The sequence below is a fragment of the Aedes albopictus genome, unplaced genomic scaffold (assembly GCF_035046485.1).
Source record: "Aedes albopictus strain Foshan unplaced genomic scaffold, AalbF5 HiC_scaffold_302, whole genome shotgun sequence".
In the NCBI taxonomy this organism is placed as follows: domain Eukaryota; kingdom Metazoa; phylum Arthropoda; class Insecta; order Diptera; family Culicidae; genus Aedes; species Aedes albopictus.
This window is the reverse complement of record NW_026917093.1, coordinates 202-22307: the sequence shown is the minus strand read 5'-3', so window position 1 is coordinate 22307 and position 22106 is coordinate 202. Positions and strand designations below refer to the sequence as shown.

Genomic DNA, 22106 nt, shown 5'->3' with positions numbered 1-22106 from the left:
ACAGTCAAAATTCGAGAATTTTTGATGCGCTCTATGAAAAGTTATAGTTTGTTGAACTTTTTTGTGAGAGAAAAAAAAGTTGCCTATCCCAAACATTTTGGCCATCCCCTGTAAAAGGGAAAACTCCAAGATTTTAGAAATCCACCATCAGCGCAAAAATTACCTTTGACTGCAGTATAACATCGGAAGGGAATGATCTATCTGATAGTTTGTTGTAGCAGGGTAAGCTACATGTACTGGAAACCTTCGGAAGACACTACACTATGGGTGTCAGCTTGGACGTGTGAGTCTAATAGTCATCAACGCCACCCTGATGATGAACTATATTCCAGATAAGGTTTTCCGTATGCTCTTTTATTAAAAATTTGCGAACAGTTCCATAATCTTCTTTAGATGGATAAAAAAAAGTCAACGTATTGTTGAGTAACCACCCGAGACGCTAAAAAAGAAAGCTATCCTCAGTGAGATTTACGATCATGCGATCATTCTTGATATTCAACGCCATCATCATCATCATCGTGTGTCACAACCACCATTACGCGCGCAGGCTCTACTCAGCTTTATTTTCATATTCTTGCACCACGGGAATTCAGTGCGACCCGGGGTGGACGTAGCAGAACGCAGGCGGAGCACCTCAGCGATACCGGTGTGACAGGTTCCTTGTTCCGTAGTGTCTATCGTGTCTGCCATTAAAAAAAAAAAGCATTTCGCGTTTTTCATTCTGTGTCGTCTCGTCGATTCAGCAATGTGTTTTCATGCGGAAAACGGCAACGAAGGGAGAGTAAAATACGCTGACTGTCCGTTCGTTCGTCCATCCGTTCTTGCGATGGTTGACTTCCCAAGCTGCGCCAACACACACGTGAGTCTCGTGGATCGACGAACACCAACTGTTGTGGTGTGGGATGTGTCCAGCCTTTGGACATGATAATCTGTATTTATATTTTCACTGGTTGCTGTTCTGACTTACCATGTAAACCATGAACTGATCGTTAATGTATGAAACACAAAATTGACTTCGATATTTTTGGGCATGATTGTGAAAGTGTTTATTTTTGACTTGTTTCGTTTGCGATAGACGAATACGCTGGATGCAAACCTATGATTGCAAAATATGATGCGAACTTGGATTTGTATTTATTTTTGATGGGGCTCGCCACGGGCAAAGAAGAAATTTCGCCGTTCGTCTATTTTGGAACATATTAGATACCAATCTACGCAAGTAGGGTTGGCGCCAAATCCGTTGACGCAAATTCAGGGCTGGTAGCGTATTATTTTTCAACGTCTTCATCTAAGATCAGTTAGACATTTTCACATTTACCCTCGTCTAGTTCGCGTCATGCATCAACACTTACATCACTTGTATTAAAGTTTTATTTTTTCCTATTCTTTTTTCAGATCAAGACCAATTCCGTTCATTACCCGATCTCATTGAGTGTAAATAATAATCGTATCCCCTCGGTAGATATATCTTACCGGAAAATACTTCGCAGACGACACAAATATCCACGGAAAGTATTTTCTACGCATCTTTTAGTGAATAATTAATGTTATTATCATTAGTGCCAGCCCATAAGTGAGTGTTGATAGTGATTGGAAGAACTGGCAGAAAGCTTTACAAGTGAGTCCTTCATAGAAGAGATAAAAAAAAGGTTGCCAGTGAGTGATTGTGCCTGGATGTGTATGAAATAATCCAGTGAATCGAAATCTTAAGAACTGCCTCGGCAGATTATAGTTCGCGACACTTTTACGGTCGCAAGTTTTCTGTTTAGTGATCAAAAATTGAGCAAAGCATAGGCAAGGTTCGATACAAAATTCTAAAAAAGAGGAAGAAAAGGAACTCTTCCAGTCATCATCACCACCACCACCACCACCACCATCACCATCGTCATCATCCGACGTCAGCGGCGGCGACGACGACGACGGCGACGGCAAATACTAGCGGCAGTAGTGACCAACAGCAACAGGAAGATTCGCCGCAACCCTCGACTAGCGGCGGAACACCCACTACTAGCGGCGGCCTCAGCAGACGCAACATGACAACCGATACGAGACGACGAGTTAAATTGTATGCACTGAACGCAGACCGACAGTGGGACGATCGGGGCACCGGTCACGTCACATCAAACTACGTCGACCGAGTAAAAGGTAAGGATTGTTTGTGTTTATCTATGCAGGTGTGTCGGTTGTGGGATTCTGCGTTCTAATTGGTGATAATTCATTGGTGATTAAAATTCCAATTTCTGTGATTATTGATTAAGATTAACGATTAATTTGATTTTGAGAATGAATAATGATTATGATTATTGATTAAATTTGGTTTTATCATCTGTGACAAGTGGTTATGATTATTGATTAAAATGGCTCATTGATTAATAATCATGATTAATCATGATTAATCAATCACAAAATCTGGGAATGATTAATTATAACCTAGATCTGATCTTTGATTTTTGAAAAATAAAAAGGAATCATGAATTATTATATCACTCAGGGTGTCTACTACCTGGAAAAACCTGGAAAACCGGGAATCCTCAGGGAATTTTATTTAACAGGGAAAAACCTGGAATAATCACGGAATATCTTGAGTACTCAGGGAAATTTTACTTCGATAAAAAAAAACATTGGGTCGTATGAATAAATAAAAACCTGGTAGTAATCCATATAGAAATTTCGCTACAAGGATTTTTTCCAAAAATTCCATCAGGGTTTCTTTCAGGAACATCTTTAGAATTACCTCCTGAAATGTCTCTCAGGATTTCTTATAAAATTCCTTCCCCATGGCATTTTTGACGCTATTTTTCTTGGTATTCCATTTTGATTTTTTTTTCCGGATTCCTGAATTGCTAGTGTAGAATTAGCATAAGTTAAAATACACAAAAATAAAAACAAAAAAAAGATTCCTGAATTCCAACCGATTTCTCCTGGAAATTTTCACGGGGATGCTATTTCTTTCCGGAGTTGCTCCAGTATTTTGCTCAAAGAAATCTTCGTAGGATTTTTACCAGAATTTATCCCGAATACTCTATAAGAATTTCTGTCGGGATAAATCGTGGAATTTCTTTCGGCATTCCTCATGAAAATTTTACACGATTTCTTCCGGTGTTCCTCTTGGGACTTCCACAGAAGATCTTCCCAGAATTTCTTTCGGAGTTGCTAAAGGTGTTATTCCTGCAGGGGGTTTCTACTAAAGTTCATCCAAGGGTTTCTGAAGGAGTTTTCACGAATTTACTGCAAGAGTTCCTCAAGAGATTTCAACAATTGTTTTGGGCTTTCTTCGAGATGTTCTTCCTGGAATACAGGAAGAACACACAGGAATTTCTTTAAAAAATTCGCGAGGTTTATTTTGATGTTTTACCTGAGATTTTTCTCGGAGTATCTCCTGGAACTTCTCTCAGAAGATTCCTTCCGATGTAGGTCATGAGATGCTTCTCAGAGTTTATCTGAATTTACCCTGGACTTTCTCCTAAGATATTTTTTCTAGAGTGGCTTCTGGGATTTCCACAGGAGTTATTGCTGATATTTCTCATTGAATTCATCTTTTGCATTCTTTAAGAGCCAGGCTGTTCTTTGTAGTTGTACCAGATTTCTGGCAGTGATCCACCTGAGATTTTTTTACAGATATCCTCTGCATTATTCCCATATTTCTTCCAGTAATCTTTACCAGAAATTATCCGGAGATTCTGGATACTCCTTTAGGGATTTCTCCGAAAATTATTGCAGGGATTCTTCTACGGGTTTTCCTCAGAATGTCTCCTGAGATAACTTACGGAATACCTTTTATAGGAAGTTCCTGGAGAAATATTCGAGGGAATTTAAATAAAATCTTGCGAAAAACTCCGCAAAGTGTTATTGAAGAAATTTCGATAAGAACTTCAGGAGAAACCGGAGATAAAATGAGACATCTCGAAAAAAGTTCTAGGTAATTCCGAGAAGAAATATTAAGCACATCCAAGGAGGAATTCTGAATACCTCATGGAATCCTGAAAGTAGCTACGGACTAAGTTCCGCGAGAAAACAAGAGAAATATCTGAAAACTGTCGGTAAAAATCCCGATATAAACTTTCGGATAGCTATCCCGGAAAATCACTAAAAAGACATGGACACTGGCTTCAACCGTCGGCTGTACCGATTGAACGAGACTTAACACGGAGTGGCTATGGATAAGAAGCTATTCTCGTGAAAAATTTCATCGCTCGGAGTGGGAATCGAACCCTCATCCATCCGGACTCTAATCGCATGCCTACGAGGCTCAACCAATGACATTCTTGAAGAAATTTTGAATAGTTTTGGATGGATCTTCAGGAGGTATCCAGCGAGAATCTCAGGAAGTATATCAGAAAACTTTTGAAAGTTATATCGGGACGTACTCAAACAGATATCTAGTGAAAGAATCTTGCGGCAAGCCAGGAAGTTACTTTGTAAGAAGTTCCAGGAATTACGCTCAAAAATCTTGAAAGATTTTTAAAGAGCAGGGGAACTTACGTATTTTCGGCAGTTTTGTTCTCTTTGTCATGGGTTTTTTTACACCTAGGTTTCAGCTGTTGAATTCAGAGTTGGCATCAAATCCTTCCCAACCAAGCTGAATATGATCAAGTTTCAGGCAATTTGGCCGACATAAATGCCTCATGACGAAGAGAAACAACCTGCCGATGATACCTCAAGTCACCCTTTACATTATTTTTAGAAAATTTGGGTTATTTTTTGAATTTTAATCTTTTAAAATTTCATCTGGAAAAACCTGGAAAACTCAGGGAATTTCATTTTGAGTTATGAGTAGACACCCTGTACTGGAAAAGAGATGAACCAGCCTAGGGCTGAAAATCTCTATAATAAAGAAATAATAAATAATCACTGGAACCTCTCTCAATGCCATTGGCTGGGGGTGCATAAATTGAACTGGCAGGAATAAGAGGAAAATTTGTACATTAATTAAGTCATTCATGCTGGGCATTTGAGAGTAGGTCAAAGGGATTTCCAGGAAGTTCCCAGAAAGCCCAATGAAAGGGTATTTCTGGAGCATTTTAAGGGCGTTTTTTCAGTTTTCGTTTTCGCTTTCATATGATTACGAGAGTTTCACGGCCGTTTCAATAGTATAAAAGGGGTTTCAGGGGCATTCCAGAGGCATTTCAGGGAGTATTATGGGCGTTCCAAGGGAATTTTTTTTTTTAAATATTGACTATCATGATTTCAGGTAGGTTAATATCAGGAGGGTTTGAGGATCATTATGGAGTTTCAGGGGATTTCAAAGGCATTTCAATGAGATTATGGAGGTTTTTAGGGCGTTTCAAGGCTTTTCCGGGGCGTTTCAAGTTTTTCGAAAATCTTCTGAAACTTCTTGAAACGCCTCTGAAATCCCCTAAGAACCCCCCCCCCCCCATCTCATGTAATTTACTAGAGACCCTGCGAAAGCACCGAAAACGCATATGTCTTAATCCCGCTCTAAATCCTACTAGAAATCATCTGAAGCTTCCTAAATGACTCCGAAATCCCCTCACTGAGGATACTGTTCGTATGTTTTTCATAGTTTACATCTTATGAATCAGTTATTTTTATTTTTTTCATCATTTCATAGTTCTCGTATGCTTTTCATACATTGAAAAGCGAAATCCACAAGACTTGTCGCATGAAAAATCTCATAAGAAACATCGTATGAAAATCATAAGATGTGTTATAAAACACCATTGCTAAAAAACAACAAAACCTTTTATTTGCTTCTAACCACTTCAACTTCCGAAGCATCAATAGGCGAATGAGTAAAGCATGTACTCGCCAACCTTAACGTTCCTGGTTCGATTCCAGGTTGCGATTTTTTTTTAATTTATGCAAAATATTTCATAAAAATGTGTATGATAGTCATAAGACAGTTTCAATTTTTATACGTTGTGTGACTTAGGGGCAATTTCTTCACCCTGGCTTAAGCGTTAAGCCAGGTTTAACTGTATGGGTAAGCCTGGCTTACCGGTTAAGCCGAGGTGAAGAAATCGGCCCTTAGTTTCAATTTTCATACGTGAGTGTTATGAAATTTATTCAGTAACACTATGACAATAATAGTTAGCGCTTTGAATCCAAAATCATAGTTCGTAACTATGATTTTCGCAAGAAATTCTTGTGGTAAAAATCATAGTTGGTTCGTATGATTTTCGGAGTTGCAGTATTCTCAGTGCTCGGATTCGCACCTGGTATCAGCTGTCGACTCCAGAGGCACGTTCTCCTCTATTTGGGAAATTTGTGCCATCAACGCACCTAAGACCCTCTTAAAGCATTGAAATCGACCATGTAACGCCTCTCTTCCAAAAATCCTCTGAAGCTTCCTGAAATGCCTCCGAAATTGTGTAACGCACCTGATACCCTCCGAAATCATCGAAAGAACCTCCGTAACGCCTCCTAAATCCGTCAAAGTTCCTCTGAAACTTCCTAAAGTGCTCCCGAAAACGCCTGACGCCGCCCTGACCTCCAGGTACACCCTGAAACTCCTTCGAATCCCCTGAAATAGAGGCGTGACCTCTTAAATGCACCTAAGACCCCCTGAATCGCCCCAGATACCCCCAGAATCATCCATGATAGCCCCTAGAACCTCTCTCAAATGCTCCTGAGACCTCAAGCCCCATGAATGCATTAAAACGCCCCATGAGACCCCCTGGAACCTATAGAGACCCCCTTGAACGCCCCTTAAACCTCTTGGTACACCCTTGATATGCCCGCTATAACTCCCCTAGAATTCTTTTAGCTCCCCTGGAATTCCCTTAAGACTCCCTAAAACGCCCCTGAGACTCCCTAAAACACTCCTTAAAACTCCTAGAATCCCTAAAGCTCCCTGAGAGGACCATGAAAGCCCCTTAAATGCTCTTGAGATCTACTCCCAAGCAAAACACATGTCATATAAGAGTTACGGCAGCTCCAGTTTTAGTTTGAAGTAATTCTAGCATTGTGTTAGAATTACGTTAACTAAAATTCTATAGAACCAAAACTTACGCTGCCGTAACTCTTATATGACATACGTGTTGCTTGTTAGTGGCACCTCCTTGAAACACCCCTGCAACATCCTGGTACCCCGCTGAACCCCCTTTTTGACCCGCTGCAACCTTCCTCGTCCCTATAAACGTCCCCTAGCCGCCATTGTCATAGTTACCGTCATTTTAACATTTTCTTTGGCATAATATTTGTTCTGAGTAGCTCATGCATAAAAATAACCTGCATAAAAAGAGGGTCTACACGATTCAACACAGCATTAAAAATAATTCAAATTGCATCATATATTTTATATGGTGAATCTATTTCTATGATGAATGATTAATCATTGTTTTTTTTTTCTTATGATTATGATTACTGATTAATGATTAAATTGCGAAAGTAGTGTGATTAAGATTAATAATTATTGATTAAACGATATTTTTTGTGATTATGATTAATGATTTTTGATTAATCTAATCATTAATCATTAATTATTATTAAATTTATGATTAATCATTAACGCTCTGCATGTGCAATCACAACTGATGTATCTGTTGAATACCTCAACGGAAAATATTCTTTCAGCTGTTAGTATACATGGTCAATCAATCAATCAATCAATCAATGGACTCGATCGAATTTGTATTAGTGTCAAACTGATGTTGTTTCTTTAGTTCTTTTCTTGTCAAATATTTGACCCTGTGTACTTCAGGCCTATGTACGGTTTACTTACTACATGACAAACAGCCCGTACGAATGCTTTCAAAAAATCATCGCAATCTGCATTTGAAAAGGCCTTCGGGATGAATCTTACCTCGCAAACCTTACGTTCTACACAGAAAAAACTGTTGTGTAATATTACATCTGAACTGCTGCAACCCGATCAATCCGTCGGTTGCATGAATATTACACAGGACGATGTACACATAGGAACAAAAAATTTTACATCAAAACGATACGATACATATGTAATCGCACATAGGAATCGTGATTACATTGATTATTTAGTACATCGGAATGAGTTACATCGGACGGGTTGCATTTGTTTTTTGCTGTGTAGTCAACAAACTGAAATCTCTTTAGTGATTTGATTGCGATCAGAAAATTGTCCTTCATCATAGAAGCTTTTGCAGAAGCTTGCCCTTTGATACCTGTGAAGAACACAAAAGCAATCCATTGCACAGTGGGAAAAAACCGACCCAAAAAGGCACCTAATTATTGCGGCTGATTGCGATCTTTGAAGCCCATCTTTTCCGAATGGAAAAATGCCAAGGAATCGATTGGTGATAGTTTCATTCACCGGAATTGAGTGTAAGTGTCCATTTTGCCCCATTTTCCCCTAAAAAACACTGTTTTTCTGAATTAAATAATGGTTTCATCTGATTGCGGCTAACCAACCAATTTTTTATTGATGTAGAATTGACAGGTGCATTCTATGGAGCATACCTCGATCTGTGTCTTTGACTGGAAGTGCCCATTTTGCCTCATTTTCCCCTAAAAATACTGTTTTTCTGGATTAAAAAATAGTTTCAACTGATTGCGGCTAACCAACCAATTTTTTCTTGATGTAGAATTTACAGGTGCATTCTATGGGACACACCTTGATTTGTGTCATTGAATGAAAGTGCCCATTTTGCTCATTTTCCCCCAAAATAAGTTATTCTGAATTAAAAAATAGTTTCAACTGGTTGCGGCCAACCAACCAATTTTTACCTGATGTAGAATTAACCGGCACATACTTTGGGGTGCACTCCGATATGTCATTGACTGGAAGTGCCCATTTTGCCTCATTTTCCCCTAAAAATACTGTTTTTTTCTGAATTAAAAATTAGTATCAACTGATTGCGGCTTACCTACCATTTTTTCTTGATGAAGAATTGACATGTTCATTTCTTGAGGCACACCTCTTCCCGTGTCCTTGACTGGAAGTGCTCATTTTGCGCAATTTTCCCCTATAAACACTGTTTTTCTGGATTAAAAAATAGTTTTAACTAATTGCGGCTAACCAACCATTTTCAATCTGTTTCAGAATTTATCGGAGCATACTTTGGGACGTACCTCGATCTGTGTCTTTGACTGGAAGTACCCATTTTGTCCCATTTCCCCCTAAAAATACTATTTTTATGAATTAAAGACATGTTTCAACTGATTGCAGCTAACCAATCGATTTTTGCTTGATGTAGAATTAACTGGCGCATATTTTGGGGCACACCTCGTTCTGTGTCTTTGGGTGGTGGTGCCTATTTTGCTCCATTTTCCTCTAAACTACGGGTTTTCTGGATTTAAAATAGTTTCAATTGATTGCAACTAACCAATATTTTTTCCTGAAATAGAATCGACCAATGCATATTATGGAATACACCTCGCGCTATGCGTTGGTCTGGAATTGCCCGTTTCATCCCATTTTCCTCTAAAATACTGTTTTCTGGGTTAAAAAGTTTGTTCCAACTAACTAAAACAGTGTTTTAGGGGAGAATAGGACAACATGACCACCTCCAATCAATGACACAAAGTTTGTCTGACAATGCTCTGATCAATTCTACATGAGGAAAAACTTGTTTTGTTAGCTTAAGCTGTTAGCTTAAATTGCTTAGCTTAAATAAGTTGAAATTGTTTCTCAAACGAGAAAAACAGTGTTTTATGGGGTAAAGGGGGAAATGGGCACTTCTAGTCATAATGCATCGATTAATTTCACATTAGGAAAAAATGCTTGGTTAACCGCAATTAGTTGGAACTAATTAGGGGAAAATTGGTTAAACGGGCAATTTCAGACTAACGCATAGCGCGAGATGTATCCCATAGTATGCATTGGTCGATTCTACATCAGGAAAAAATCTTGATTAGCTGCAATCAATTGAAACTATTTTTAAATCCAGAAAATCCGTAGTTTAGAAGAAAATGGAGCAAAATGGGCACTACCACACAAAGACACAGAACAAGGTGCACCTTAAAGTATGTGCCGGTTAATTCTACATCAAGTAAAAGTTGATTGATTAGCCGCAATCAGTTGATACAATTGTATAATTCAGAAAAATAGTATTTTTAGGGGAAAATAAGACAAAATGGGTGCTTCCAGTCAACGACACAGATCAAGATGTGCCCCAAAGCATGCGCCGGTTGATTCTACATCAGGTAAAACTTGGTTGGTTAGCCGCAATCAGTTAAAACTATTTTTTAATCCAGAAAAACAGTATTTATAGGGGAAAATTGTGCAAAATGAGCACTTCCAGTCAAGGACACGGGAAGAGGTGTGCCTCAAGAAATGCACCTGTCAATTCTACTTCACGAAAAAATGGTAGGTAAGCCGCAATCAGTTGATACTAATTTTTAATTAAGAAAAAAACAGTATTTTTAGGGGAAAATGAGGCAAAATGGGCACTTCCAGTCAATGACATATATCGAGGTGCACCCCAAAGTATGTGCCGATTAATTCTACATCAGGTAAAAATTGGTTGGTTGGCCGCAACCAGTTGAAACTATTTTTTAATTCAGAATAACTGTATTTTAGGGGAAAATGAGGCAAAATGGGCACTTTCATTCAATGACACAAATCAAGGTGTGTCAAACAGAATGCACCTGTCAATTCTACATCAAGAAAAAATTGGTTGGTTAGCCGCAATCAGTTGAAACCATTATTTAATTCAGAAAAACAATGTTTTTTAGGGGAAAATGGGGCAAAATGGACACTTACACTCAATTCCGGTGAATGAAACTATCACCAATCGATTCCTTGGCATTTTTCCATTCGGAAAAGATGGGCTTCAAAGATCGCAATCAGCCGCAATAATTAGGTGCCTTTTTGGGTCGGTTTTTTCCCACTGTGCATTGGTGGAATTTTGATCTGGCCAAGCTCGTTCGATTAGATCGGCTCGCAAGGATCTGTAGTACGATCCTGCTGAAAAAAAAAACCTCTTTACAAATGTTGCCAGTTTGAGTGAAGTGAATCGACTGAAGAAAAGTTAAGGCTTGCTGTCCATAAACCACGTGGTCATTTTTTTGGGACTTTTCAACACCCCCCCCCCCCTTGGTCATTAGTCCTTACAAAAAAATTTATTTGCCCATACAAAATGGTCATCGGCCGGAACCCCCCCCCTCCGAATGCAATGAAATTATGATCATTTATGACTTACATAATGAACTTTGAAAAACACTTTACCTAATTAGAAATTATTAATAAGAAAAAAAGTTATGGCGATTTCATTTATTCTATGTTTTTTAGTAAATTTATATATTTTTCATATGCATCCCATTACTTTTTCAATTTAATGCCGGCTAGTGAATTACTTTCCTTTAAAACATAAATATATTCAAGTCAATTAGAGGGAATAATAATTAACTATAATTACTATCTCGAATTTTGAAACGATGATGAAGTTTTGAAAAAATTGGTGTTATATTAGAAAAATAACCCAATCGTAATAATTTTCTTTCGTGTAAAGAATTTTAAGTTTTGTCAAAAGTTTTCAATAGCTCATTATATGTCATAAATGATCAAAATTTCATTGCATTCAGTTCATTGAATCCGGAGATATAACAGCTCAAAGTTGGCTATCGGATAATTAAACCTTTTTCTAGAACCTTTATAACTTCGTATAGAATGGCTCGATCTTTTCCAAATTTTGTCCACTGATACACAACTAGTTGATGAGCTAACAGTAAAAATTTGAGAATATTTGATGCCCTTTTCGAAAAGTTACAGCGAGTTGAACATTTTTCAAAAAGTGCAAATTTTACCTGTCCCAGTTATTTTGAGTATCCCCTGTAGATATTAGGGGAGACTGGGTAGACTTGATCCCTTTTTCTTAATTTGCCTGTAACTTGAGGAAAAATAGAAAACTAGATCCGTTTTTCATACAGAATGGCAGGTAAATATCTATTGCAAGTTTATACGCAACAGAAGGGCTTTAAATTACCTAATAACTAATTCACAAATGTCGTGCACCACATCCCAAATCTGTCAGAGTCAGTGAAGAGAATTGTCAGACAAAAGAGGCACAAAACAAGCAACAAAGAAGGTGCGACGATTACTCTTTATCCCTACTGGTAACAGATAATGACATAATCTCGAAATTTTTTGTTGCAGACAAAACGTAAGCTGAATTTGTTGCGTACTTTTCAACTCGTGAATAATCAATTATTGCTAACCCAAAGTCGAAACTGTTTGATGATAGAGCTTCACCAGAGTTGCAGTGTTTACCGACTCGAAGTTACCGTTCGAAAATCGCAATGCAAGGCTTAAAAATCTCTAAACTCGTGGTGTACGATGTTAATCCCATTATTTTCAAGTTGGGACAAACTTATGTCGCATGGGTTTGTTTGTCGCAACAACTACAGGTTGCGACATTGTCATTATTGTTGCGCGATGGTTGAATTTTGATTCACTGGTCAGAGTGCCCAAAAGTAAGTGTCAATTTCCCAAACATGTCAAATTCATGTGGACTACAGCTCATCTATTCGTGGTTGACGTCAGGGATGGGAACACTCACTTTCAAAGAATTACACTCACTTGCTATTTTCTCAGCTCAGAAGCGTGCAATCAAGAAACGATGTATGGACGACTTCTGCCTTGTGGTTTTATTTAAAATTTTGTCGAATAGAGTAGATGTCGCACACGAGTCCCAAAGGCGTGACAGAGCTGTGAAAGCGACTCTCCACGAGGTGAGTGTAATTTACATTCAACTCGTGGAGAGTTGCCTTTGCAGCTCCCTCACGACTTCGGTATGTGTGTGCGACCCCTACTCTATTCGGCAAAGTTTTAGACAAAACCACAAGGCAGAAGTCGTCTAAACATCGTTTCTTGATTACACGCTTCTGAGCCGAGTAAATAGCAAGTGAGTGTAACTCTTTGCAAGTGAGTGTTCCCATCCTTGGTTGACGTCCGTGCTGCCCCGCTGGGAAAACCGAACCTCTTAATTGTTGTTTTATTCGTGTTCACTTCTAACAAATACTAAAATAAGAAAAAAGCAAACAGCGCTCCAATGTTTTGATTAGGGTAAGATGAAAATATGAGCTTATTAATGGGCTCAATACCCTAGTTTGCGGTAGGGTAAAATCTATGCTTTTTCATTGCATTTTGTAAGGATTTAAAACCTCTTACCTCTTCAAATACGTTGGAAGATGGTCCACCTTTTTATTTTCATTAAGTGTAGAAATAATCAAATCCTTTCTGGGTCAAAATAGGATAAACCCTATCTACTCCTAGAGATTTTGAAGAAGCTAATCTATTTAAGTGCCCATTCGTTAGAATCGATAGTTTTATAAGAATGATTTTTTATAATGTGTAAGCAGATACAGCAGAGACCGATAAATATAATGAAAATACATCAACAGGTTCATCCGAAGATGTAGGGGAGACTGAGGAGACTTGATCCCTGGGGAGACTTGTTCCCCCCATATTTTCTTGGAATCAAAAACAGTTTTCTTCTAGCATATTTTTTCCAAAACAACATCTGGACAGACGACAATGTTTTGGCTACAATTGATTTTATTTGTGTATTGCATTATTTTTTATTGGCTGATGGTTTGTTTTCAGTCCTTCAGAAATCTTTTAGGCGATTCCGAAAAATCTCAATAACTTTGTGAAAATTGAACCAAATCGTGTCAAAATTTCACAGCACATAGTATAAATAAAATACTATCAAACCTATTTATCTAAATAAGGCTATTATATAAATATTTTAATTATTGTAGCTTAGTGTATACAACAGTGACATGGGGAGACTTGATCCCTCGAGGATTACACACACATTGTACATGTGAAAAATAAAATTCTATTTGGAAGCCTCTATTCGCTCGGAATTCTAGTATATTCAATGATAAAACGTGTCAGATAATATTATTTTATTACACACCATTAAAAGGGGAATCAAGCCTCCCCATTTTCAAAATACGGCATATCCTTAACAATTTAAGGAAATCTTATAGTTTCAAATACACCGTATTCATCAAAAATACAAGAAAACTTGAAAAGAAAATTAATAGGAAGCTTCTGGAGTTATTTTCCCTTTGAATTAACCATGTGTTCAAAAGGGGATCAATTGTGACCCATTTTTGAAAAATACATCATAAGACATGCCTCCATAAAAACACAGTTGTGAAAACTTTAATAATACCGTCGTTGGGGGTGAGAATGGGTCAAAAAAGGATACTCAAAGATTCTTTGTTCAATAACAAATGCAATAGAACAGATCGGTGAAGTACTAGATTTGTAGTAATGAGCTGAATTTTTGTATGGTGAGAAGGTCATTTCTCCGTTTCTGCAATGAAATGATGCAAAAAGCGTGGGTATTATGATTCCTTGCCTAATTTGATGCTGTATGAGCAAAACTTTGGACAACAGTGTTGTTGTTTTCTTCATTTCTTGCAACAGAAACAACATAGTTATCCAAAGTTTTGCTCAAACAGCATCAAATTAGGCAAGGAATCATAATACCCACGATTTTCGCACCATTTCATTGCAGAAATGGAGAATTGACCTTCTCACCATACTAAAATTCAGCTCATTACTACAAATCTAGTACTACACCGAACGTGCCCCATTGAAGTCGGAATAACTTTTTATTTGGTATGTATACTCTCCTATGTAGTAACGATAGTTTAGCAAGAAAGTATTACATTATATGAATTGCTTACTAAACCGCTAATGTTTGAAATCTCACTCCTTAGAGGGGGGCACAGTGGGATCATTCTGAAAAAAGACGATCAAAACCTCTAAGAGCCGTTAGATGACATTTTGCATATAGGTGTCTTTGGAAGATATGTTCAGAAAAATCTTCTCTATTTTTATGCATATTCACTGTATGGTAAAACTGTAGGGTGAACCCGAGCAAAAAAATATTTTTTCAAAATATTTTTTTAGAGGGTAGATGTCTTCAGCAAAGTTGTAGAACAAGTGATTTCAAATAACTTTGCTGAAGACACCATATAGCTTGGACTTCATTTTTAGGGATAAAATATGAAAGTTTAAAAAACAACCTCAAAATCAGTTTTTTGAACTTTTCCATGATTATATCATAAAATTTCAACGTGATATGTTCTACAAGTTTGTAGGTACTACTGGAATACACTATCTTGCCGAAGACATCAACTCTGTCAAATTGAAAATTGCTACAGTAAACCATTTTTTTGAAAATTTTTCACTATTTTCACTATTGAATATTTTTTGAATAGGCACTTTTTGGCAGCCGTGCTATCAAAATTTCAATCGGGTCTGATAAGGCACTTTGATTTCTGATGCTATTTTAATAGTCATGTTTCAAGGAAAATATTCACAAACTTCATACAAATCATTTAATACAAACTGAAAACTCAAGTAAATTTTCCGACACTAATATTTGTTAATCAAAATAGTATTCTTGTTGAAGTAGTCTACATTTCTAACACTGTGGTTGACTTTACATTGAATACCCGACAAAAATATCGCTTTTTAAATTTTTAGATGATTTAAAAACTCACTATTGAATATTTTTTGAGTAGGCACTTTTTGGCAGCCGTGCTGTCAAAATTTATATGGTTCATTATGTCCAGAATATACCAAAATTGACTTAACAATCGGGTCTGATAAGGCACTTTGATATCTGAAGCTCTTTTAATAGTAATTTTCAAAGAAAATATTCACAAGTCTCATACAATTTTTCGATATTATTTTTAGCTCATCCAAGTAGTAATTCTGAATAAAAAAGCAAGTTAAATAAATGTAGACTATTTCAATTGTTAGTGTCATTTATTTTGAACTACAAATTTTGAAAGAGGGAAAAGCCTCTTTGAATGATTTCCTCATCTACGAAATCTTTCTCAAAAAGGTACAAAACCTTATTATCTTTTCCAAAAATCGTTATCATATAAACTTAAAACTAAAGGCTCCTCCGGAAAAGTATCCATAATCGAGCCGTGATCTTGATGCGGATTTGTCAAGGGATGAATCAAGGTGATATGTCTACGACGAAGAAATTTTGAAAATCATGGACAGGAATCAACCTAACGGACGCAGTTCTTGAAAACTGGAGAAAATAAATTTTAAAGAGTATCAAACAGCATAACCAATTTCAATAAAATATCTGTGAAGAATTTTCATCATGCAGGGTTGTTACAACAGCGCGGATTTCGCGAATTCCGCGGATTTCGCGATTTTCGCGGATTTGGCGCGGATTTACCCATGGAATTTGGCCCTCGCGCGGGTTTGGCGCGGAAATGATTTTTGTAGTGTGTACAGCGAAATATTTGAATGATTATCGGCACTTGAATTAGAAATTATGAAAAATAAATATTTGTTTAACCCTCCTAAGATGTTAGAATTTTTGCACCACGATAGCGTAGTGTACGTTCAGCGTGCCTGACTGGGTCATGTTGACCTTAACCGTTATGTGGCTGGCAAACTTTTTGTTTTTTTTTTCTACACCGTGTATTTTAAATGGGTGCTGGGTACCCGGGTGCCCTGCCGGCCACATAAGGGTTAACATCCTACTAGTGAAGAATTTGGAGCAAGTTTTCGTTTTGGTTTACGGCAATCGTTTACGAATTTCATCAGCTCTTCAAAATATTTCTTTGAAGAAATTGTGCAACGATTCTTCCAATTCCATTGCGGGTATGATGTGCATCTTTATTTAACTTTCGAGTTCTCTTTTCTCAAAAAAAAAAAATCAAATTTGTTTCTAGCAATTCCTTCGAATTTCGACTGTTGGTTATGTTGGGAGGCATGGCGTTCAGTCACCTGTCACCCAGTCAGTGGAGGAATAACTCAAAAATGGATTCTTAAGCTTTCATCCGACGTTTCGGTCGCAATATTGCGCCTTTTCTGGGAATTAACTATGCTCCGTTTTATCGTAAGTATGATCCCACTGCATAGTCCACATTCGTCCCAGACGTAACGTATCGTCCGCCACCGGCGGCGGTGTTCCTTAGAATGTAATATCCGAAAGATATTCGTTTATCGGAAGCCAAAAGGGTAATAGTAATCTGCCCGAGTTACTGGTACAATTTTGAAAGGCACCAGCTATATATTTTGAAGAGTTTCCAAGATAAATCCCTAGATTATTTCGGGAAAAAAACTTTTGAAGGGTATCCTAGAGGAAACTGCTAGTAAAAACTTTGACGAAAAACTCTGGGGGATCTCTGTCGGCATTCCTGGATATATTACTGCAGGAATTCTTGGAGAAACTCCTAAAAAATCCAGGAAAACCCTGTAGGAATTTCAAAGGACTCCAGCAAGTAAATCTTGAAAATTGTCAACTTGTGCTTCTAGGATTTTTCCAGTGATTATCCATTTTAAGGGACGTTTTCCTCTGGGCAGAGGCACAACCTTGTGATCAGCTTGATTGCTGTCAGGTCTCGGTGCTTAAATGTATCTTTACTCTACAGAGAAAGATGCATTGCACATTCGTGGTGCCAAAAAGAACCGATACTTTTCGTGATAAAACGAAGAAGCGTCACGGCTCTTTTTTGTTGTTTTTGATATATTTGATTTCTATTTCCATAAGGAAGGAGGTTGTTATACAATTTATCCTTCTATTTTTTTAAATTATTATTATTCAAGCTTCCAATATTGAAGACACAAGATCAAGAATCACAAGCTGTTTATGCTAGTTTACTGAACATGGTGCTTGATCGTCAAATTTGTTCATTTTGTGTGAAAATACGCAAAGGTAAATAACGTTGACAATTTAATTAACAACACATTCTTTTACAGCTCAATTCGCAAAATCAATCTCCCACCTTTCCTCATCCTTAAGGCCACGCAAAATTTTAAAGCCACATGGCTAAAGAGGTTGCAATACCTACTCCAAAATTTCACGCTGTATTATGGACGATGTGAGTTCTTGGACTTGCATTGGAGACTTGGCCCTATGATCCCCTTGTGCATCAATAAAATAAAATAAGATTTTTCATTTTAAGGGACGTTTTCTCAGGTTCTGCCAAGTATTCTCCTTGGAAAATTCCTCACTGAAGATTCATTCAAGAACTACTAAGACATTACTCAAAAAATGTTCGAAGTGATCTTATGAGAATTTTTTATGAGTATCCTTCTCAAATTCATACTGGTTTCAAAAAATTCTTTAAAAAAAATGTTCGGGTTACTGTCTCCAAAAATATTCAGTAATACTTAAAGAAAGCCAAGAAAGCCAAGAAAGTTCCATTCTGTTTATTTCAAAGATTTTTTTCACTTTCTTATAAAATTTCTTCAGTTTTTTTTATATTTTTCCCACGAATACACTACCTAGTTCTTTGGATGTTTCTCCTGAAATTTTGACTAGAAAATTCTTTTCAAAAATCGCCCAATGGATCTTTAAGAAATGTTTTTGGAAAAAAAAATAACGAAAGTTTTGCCGAAACGTCTTCAAACTCACTTTCAGAAAGCATGAGTTGCTTTGATTTACGAATCAAAAGTTTACTCTTCATCCAGCAGTCCATTCCAGTTTAATGGATTTCTTCAACAACGTGAAGAAAGAAAAAAAATACCTTCACGCTCTCGCGGATTTGGCGCGAATTTATTTCCAGTATCGCGCGGATTTGGCGCGGATTCAAATTAAGCTCGCGCGGATTTGGCGCGGATTTTTTTCCACCCTTCTCGTAACAACCCTGATTCATGGCGTAAGATTTACAACCTAGAATATCCCTAACAGATACTGGCTATTTCAATGAGATGTAACAATGTTTCACTCGTTTTATTTTATTTTTTTTATTTTCAACACAAAACTTGTAGAGGCATTCATTATATTTTCGCCATTTTAGTTTTTTAACCGAAGTTATAATGTTAACATAGCAAATGAAAAAAAAATGTTTTCATTGTTTTAGTTGATTGATTAATGTATGTATTTTAACAAAAGCAAATGCATTGGGAATTACAATAAAAAAAATTGACAAAAAACACAGGTTGTAATTGGTATTAAAAACTCTTCTAAAAATTTAAAAAGCGATATTTTTGTCGTATATTCAATGTAAAGTCAACCACAGTGTTAGAAATGTAGACTATTTCAACAAGAATACTATTTTGATTAACAAATATTAATGTCGAAAAGTTTTCGTGACTTTTCAGTTTGTATTAATTGATTTGTATGAAATTTGTGAATATTTTCTTTGCAAAATGACTATTAAAATAGCATCAGAAATCAAAGTGCCTTGTCAGACCCGATTGATAAGTCACTTTTGGTCTATTCTGGACATGATAAAGCATTGAAATTTTGATAGCACGGCTGCCAAAAAGTGCCTATTCAAAAAATATTCAATAGTGAAAATAGTGAAAAATTTTCAAAAAAATTGGTTTACTGGAGTAATTTTCAATTTTACAGAGTTGGTGTCTTCGGCAAGATAGTGTATTCCAGTAGTACCTACAAACTTGTAGAACATATCACGTTGAAATTTTACGATATAATCATGGAAAAGTTCAAAAAACTGTTTTTGAGGTTGTTTTTTAAACTTTCATATTTTATCCCTAAAAATGAAGTCCAAGCTATATGGTGTCTTCAGCAAAGTTATTTGAAATTACTTGTTCTACAACTTTGCTGAAGACATCTACCCTCTAAAAAATTATTTTGAAAAAATATTTTTTTGCTCGGGTTCACCCTACAGTTTTACCATACAGTGAATATGTATAAAAATAGAGAAGATTTTTCTGAACATATCTTCCAAAGACACCTGTATGCTAAAATGTCATCTAACGGCTCTTAGAGGTTTTGATCGTCTTTTTTCAGAATGATCCCACTGTGGGGGGGAGAATGGGTCAAAATATTCAATTTTAAAAGATGATTAATCCACCTAAAATGGCTAATATAACCGAAAAATGGTTGAAATTTGATTAAATAACGTTTGTATGCTGTATCCTATTTTTAGCTACCATAAAGCCTGTATCCGCAATAATCGGGACAGAGAAATATGGCTGTAACTCTGCAATAGCTACATAAGAATTGCTCAAATTTTGCCTGATAATATCTTAAGATGTGTTCATTTCACCTGCAAAATTTCATGAGAATCGGTGAAGTATCTTTTGTTGTAGCAATGAAACAGTAGAACGCGAGCAATTGAATTTTGTACAGCCCCTGGTTTAGCTTATCAGTGCAATAACTTTTGAATTTGATAAAGGAAATGGCTGAAATTTTGAACACGAACCTCTCAATCTACTTTACTTGCATAGGCAAAATTTCAAGAAAATCGATACACTATTAACAATTTTATAGTCGAAACATATATTGGGGCTGACCGTGATTTTAGCCCCTCAGACAACAATTAGTGAGTACCCCTTATTGTATCGATTGTTTTGTTGAAAGTACTACACCAATAATCATCAAATTTTGCAGGCATAATATACACGTAATCAACTACCTTCTGTGAAAATTTCATGAAAATTGGCAGAGATATTCAAAAGTTATGAATGGGCAAACATCGCACATGAAAAACATAAAACATTTTCACTAACACTACCCCCTATCAACACCAGTAACTTTCAAATCAAATGATAAAAGTTGATGAAATTTTGCAAGAAAGTGTCTCTATAAGTACCATAACTGCTCACGAAATTTCATAATTATCCTCGTAGAACTTTGAATTGTAGCGGAAAAGAACCATCTAGTATGCGAATGAAAATGGGCAGGCATCAAAATTTTCCCTCACTCACGCGAGTAACGATCTATCACACAGCGATATTATCCGGATAAAACAGCCTGTGATATTTTCCTTGCACCCATAGACGATTGAAAAGGCTCTCACTCCGGCTTTTTGGCGTGACAAAAGTATGCTCTCTCCAACTAGCGCTCACGTCTGTTCTTGCAGGAGAAAATGGTTGCTAAGTCTGTATCAACCCATGTTTTCACCCGGTTGACGTCAGAGCAGTTCCGTGTTATGTAGATGGCCATGAAAACAAGAACAATTAATGTAAACACGGCAGTACTAAACGTCAAAATAATTGATCTCGTGCATCGGTGGAGACATTATGTGACTTGGAGACGGAGTGAAAAATTTGATGCTCTGTTGTTTATCCGTGAGTTGTGCATTGAGAGAAATAGAATTATCGCGAGCGCTGGAGGGAGAGACTTTTATTTTTCATCTCATGCAGTGAAAAATCATGATCGCGGAGGTGGATAAATCCGAGGAATCCGATCACGTGAGTGAGAAATTTGATGCCTGAAAATGGGTGATGATTGTACAAAATCTTAAAAACCACGTCTGTTTGTTTCTCATCCACAGTTAAAAGTAATGCATCGATTTTCATGAAATTTTGCACAAATAATAAACATACATCAAAGAGTTCTCAGTTAATTTTTGGCCAATTTTTATAGATTCAGTACAGAGTTACTGCCGTACTTCTATGTCCCGATTATTGCGGATACAGGCTTTACTCATCCTCATTTAAAGTTTCAACCTCCATGAGAGGAGGGAGGGATTACAAGGAGGGAGGGGCGCATTGAAAGATGTATTAAAAACAGATGCACAAGAAATGTTTAACCAAACCCTCCGTTATAAACTCTTATGTATATGATCATTGGCCTCTATATTGCCAAATCAAATCACTCCATCTCAAGATAGAGGGTCGTTCAAATATTATGTTACACAACATTTCACATTATTAGATCTTCTCCGGCAATAACATTTAAACGGATTTTTTTAATACATATTGTATGAGTCCTAGCACAACGGTAGGCTTATTCTTCTTTCTTTAGTATGTATTTTATGAGTGACCTTTAAACTGCCCCTATTCGCACAACAGTCCTATGTGAATAGGAAACCCAAACATGGGACTTTGTGAAAAGGGGCAGTATATGTCACTCTTACTTAATTCATAAAGTTCAAGTTAAGGTGAATATATAACGAAGCCAAACCTCAAATTTTCAAGAGCACAAATCTGAGGAGCCAAAAGACGGATTACGCTGAAAAGTTGATCGATTGGTGACCCGCTGGTGGTGACCAATCGATCAACTTTTCAGCGCAAACCAACCCTCGGTTCTTCAGATTTGTGCTCTTGAAAATTCGAAGTGTGGCTTCGTTATATATTCACCTTAAATACTTAATAATCAATCTCGTGTGCCGCAATTCGACGTTCGTTCGATTTCCGACATTGTTCTATGTTACCGATTTTATAGCCCCGGCATTTCCTGGATTCCACTACCGTCTGGTAGTATCACGATATTTCCCTAAAATTTCAAAAATGAGTGGAGAAGAAGAACGCT

At 36.9% G+C, this 22106-nt stretch overlaps 1 long non-coding RNA gene across 1 annotated transcript in view; it reads left to right on the top strand.

Annotated features, from left to right (window-relative positions):
• Positions 1 to 20038, top strand: part of LOC134284553 (uncharacterized) — a 30644-nt gene extending 10606 nt beyond the window's left edge. Inside the window, exon 2 of the long non-coding RNA XR_009995834.1 lies at positions 1396 to 20038. This is a non-coding gene — a long non-coding RNA (uncharacterized LOC134284553). The remainder of the gene's footprint in view (positions 1 to 1395) is intronic.
• The last annotated feature ends 2068 nt before the right edge of the window (positions 20039 to 22106 follow it).